This window comes from Triticum dicoccoides, chromosome 1A, assembly GCF_002162155.2.
Source record: "Triticum dicoccoides isolate Atlit2015 ecotype Zavitan chromosome 1A, WEW_v2.0, whole genome shotgun sequence".
In the NCBI taxonomy this organism is placed as follows: Eukaryota; Viridiplantae; Streptophyta; class Magnoliopsida; order Poales; family Poaceae; genus Triticum; species Triticum dicoccoides.
In genome coordinates, this window is record NC_041380.1 from 8,572,189 (window position 1) to 8,576,906 (window position 4,718).

The window sequence follows — 4,718 nt, forward strand, 5'->3', positions numbered from 1 at the left end:
CTTGAGAAAAGAAGCTGTTTACCCCTGCTTAGTTTCTGTATGCAAACCATCAACTAAAACCTGCCAGAGTTGCCAGAGTTTGCGCACTTAGATGTTCCAGGTGCACACCTTAACTGCTAGGCAAAATGAGCTGAAATTATAGTAAAAATGAATTCCTTTGTAAAACTGCCGCAGTTATGCACTCCTAACTTCCATGAAATGTACTCCTCTTTCAAGTAAAGTCCTTTTTTAACACAAACGAACTGCTGCCATTTTCAATGTTAACTGCAGTTTATAGAGTGGATCTGCCGCAAAACACCTGAGCTAACTGCCTCCACATTAACGGGCTAACTGCCCGCAGAGTAAAAAAAAAACTAGTTGCCTCAATGGCCCATTAATTCATGCATCTCGTCGACAAGCAGTTAACAATGTTGTACCCCTCAAAAAAATAGTTAACAATGTTGTTCCCCTCAAAAGAAAGTTACTCCCTCCGAGCCATATTACCAGTCGCTCCAACTCTTATTACATCAATTCATCACTGTGTGTGTTGAACAACAAAGCGGCATCAATTCATCAAACTCTTATTACATCATTTAACTTTCGAGCAAGTACATGTAGACAACAGCGAAAATCACATACATATTGAAAAGGAAAATAAATAGCGCACGAGATCATGACAAGGACAACCCTTGTCCGTCTGCTTATTAAATGTTGGAATACTGGAAATGGAAGCGAAGCATCGACAGGAGCAAGAAGATTCTTAAGCAACATAACAAATGCGTTGTGCTAACTTGGGCACGTGTAAACGCCAAGTGCATTAACAAACCCCCCAACACGCACATAGAATCCCCCAATGTTGTTACCATCTGGAACCTGGCTGCCAAATGGGGTGCCGTTTGCTTTTCCAAAAGGCCCATAAGTTGTAACGCTGCTGACAAAGGAAAGTGAAGTAACAACTGTCTCTCCTCCAACTGTGCCGGTTGTTCCAAGAACTTGCCTTATAAACTCGGAAGGAGCAAGTGTGATCTGGAAGGGAGCGCATGCATAAGTGTGATTTGCGTTATACAGCAAAGGACAATGCAAAAATTACAGTGGAATACCAAAAATAACTCACCGTTACAGTAAGTGCACCATCACCGCCCCATGGTCCGGCAATTTTCTTATGACGAGCTTGGTCAGTGTAGGAAAACATAACTGAGTTAATCACATCGCCACATCTAATTGTCACAGTTTGGAGAGAACGAGGCATCTCCGTAATGTCAAAGGATATCCCCCCATTCCCACCCCAAGGTCCCATCTTTGTCACTGGGGTCTGGGCATACGTGATCATAGTATATGGTAAAAATAATAATATTTGTGTAAATCCAAGTCACTAAGTAAGATGATAATTTTATACAACATAAGTAGACTAAATATAGGAAAATAATTAGTGGTAAATGTATCTCACCACTTTGGGGATGCACAAACAGAAAGCACTAATACGAAGCTCCCAAGTACGTGCAGGAGCAGGTGGTACATTTGGGAGAATTTTGGCGACCACAACACCATGTGCATATGCGAACTCTCCAGTCCCACCAACAATTGCCCATTCACTATCTTCTTTGCTTACAAAGTCTCCAAGAACCTTAAGGCTTGACCCCTTAAACCTAATAAGTGAGGCCAAAATCAGAAAAAACCGAGCACAAAAACTATATATAGATGCAGCGTAATTTTAGTGAGAGGCTAACAACTCCAAAAGTTGGGAAACCAACCTGGTATCAGTGAACAATATATTGTGACAGAATAACCAGTTCTCATCGACTTTGCCCACACCCATGTGCATGCCACCGGCACGTGCGACAAGGTTAGCATCGGCAGCCGGACCATCACCTATGGTCCAGTCGTTTGCAACAGTGTGACCAAACCCAAAAGGAAGACCTGGTTTGACAATAGCTTGTTGGTTGGCATTTGGGGTTCCATCAAATATCTGGTTTTAGACGGTTCTTAGCGGGCAATCGTTGGGATGAATGGCTCCATCTAGTTAAGAGACTAATGGAGGTTCAACTTTCTCACCAACCCGATGGATTACGCTGGAAGTTGACTAGATCTGGAGTTTTTACAGTTAAATCAATGTATCTTGATATTATTAATTCGAACTCCATTCCAACTTCCAAGTTTGTCTGGGCTGTCAAAGTCCCTTTAAAAATTAAAGTGTTTATGTGGTTTGTCTATAAACAAGTTATTTTAACAAAGGACAACTTGATAAAGCGTAATTGGACAGGACCTATGAGGTGTAGTTTCTGTGATCGGGATGAGACGATTAAGCATCTATTCTTTGATTGCCCGTTGGCCAAAGTTATTTGGCGGACGGTCCATATTGCTTTTAATATTACTCCACCGAATTCTGTCAACACACTATTTGGGACATGGCTTAATGGGGTTGAGCCTGACGTAGCAAGACATATTCGGGTTGGAGTTTGCGCTTTGTTGTGGACTATCTGGAATTGCAGAAATGATTTGTTTTTTAACAGAACATCACGGATTTATTTTTTGCAGGTTATTTTCCGAGCTACAGCATTGATCCGTTCATGGTCGCTACTCACTCCGATGGAGGCCAGGGAGCATTTGGTTACTGGATCTATCCGTTGGCAGATGGTAGCTCGGGATATATTCAACCGGTTTGGATGACGGTCATGTAATAGGATAGGCAATTAGTTTACCTATCTATGTTTAGCCAGCCGGTTGTGGCGTCTTATCCTGGCTAGTTTGTGTATCTAGCCTTTTAGGCTCTGTGTGAGCTGCCTTTTTCTTTTTTTCAGTTGGAGACTTTGGAACCTTGTTGGTCCTTTTGTTTATTTGGTTAATAAGATGGTTGTATGCATTACTCTGATGCAGAGGCCGGGGAGCCCCCCTTTTGAAAAAAAAATCAAATATCTGGTTCATGTATAAGTGGAAGAGATGCTCCTTCTGTTTGATGTCTTGGCAAACACCACTCTGGTAGTAGGAAGGGTCTGTAGCGGCCATGGCTATCGGGCGTGTGGTGGAGCTTATGCTAAGCAAGCCAGCCAGGGTTCGGTGTGTTTTGTGACGAAATGAACAGAGTGAAGGTGGCAATTTATAGCAATAGGGTTCAGTGTATTTGGTGAGCCACTCGATGCTAAGTCAGGTCCAGTTAAAATATGTTGTTCTCACCAGCCAAAAAACAGCTAAGACCACCTAGCTAATAGAAGATAAATTCACGGGAACGATGTCCCCGCCGACGGTGTCCCCGACACACGCCGGGGTACCTTGTCGCTCTCCGGGCATCGCAGGCTGAGGCGGCGGCTGCTACGGCGGCTCTGGAGGCGGCCGTGGCGATGCGAGGTGGCGGCGGCGGCACAAGCGGTGCCCGCGGCGATGGAGGCCGCGGAGGTAGCGGCGGCTGTGGAGGCGGCTGCGGCGATGGAGGTGGCGGCGGCGGTACAAGCGGCGCCCACGGAGGTAGCGGTGGCGGCGATGGAGTACGCGGATGTAGCAGTTATAGAATTGTCAGTGCTGAATATCTAAACTTTTTGCCTTGAAGCCTCTGAGCTACAATGGTGCATTGAGGCAGTGTTGATCTTTTTTATTTGGTCTATTCATGTCTACAATGTACAGTCATGGCGTCTACTGTTTTCTAGAACAGCCGTAGTGTCTAGTATGTACAATCTCTATTTGTAATGACTGGCACGGGCGCCGGCAGTTCTTTGCATGCAGCCCGGCAGCCAGCACAGCCACACTACCACAGATTTGCCTCTTGATCGATGCCATGATCAGCTGCACCTGCAGTTTGTAGGCTGCGACCTCCCTGGAATAGTGGAATCCAGACCGCACATCCATGCCATGACCAATTACACCAGTGATCCATATGGCCGTAAGAGCAAAGCAGGGATCAAGCAGTCGCAGGCTTTTAGGTGGAGGCCACGTACCCATTCAGGTGCAGGTGCCGGAGTCACAACTAAGGCCATCAAGTATATTCTTTGGGTTATCCAATTATTATGCCACACCTATGTGTTCTTACGACACATACTTACTGTGAAAACCTATATGTGCTCCCTTTAATTATAGACACATGTTTGATGAAGTTACATCAACTAACGCATTGCCTCGGTTACACACAAGCAATAGGACCACTCCTGAATACATTAATTCATTGGCAGAAAATTACACCTAAAATGCATAAACGTGTGTATACTGACAGATATGTCTGAACTAGCACTTGATCGTACTGGGTTGCTTCGAAACTAGGTGAACTGTTGGTGAGCACACATACATACGTACATACATACAATTGGATTGTATACACATCTGACTAGCGGCACATTTGACTTTCAAGATAGGAAATATCTTCGGATCTTAGTACTATGCTAATTAAGATGTTGTACTAGGATCGACGCAATTCCTTATGAACGTCACTACTTAATAGACAACATGCAACTAGCATCGATAAACTTGTTCAAAGTAATGATTCCTAGGCATTGGAAAACTGGCTAGCATATTTCGGTTGTTGTCACGTACGGAGATTGCCCACTCAGTATTCTTAAAATGCATGTTCAATTCTATATAGTGGTTTACTTTGCAGGCCTATGGTACGTATTAGCCTTTTCTAAGCTATCTTGTTTCCACTCTATTTTTCATCCATACCAACGTAAACCACATTGTTCTTAGACATCCTTCCACCGTGTTTACAAGGGCGAGACTGGAGTCGATCGATCATCCTGATGGGTCATCACCATGATCGT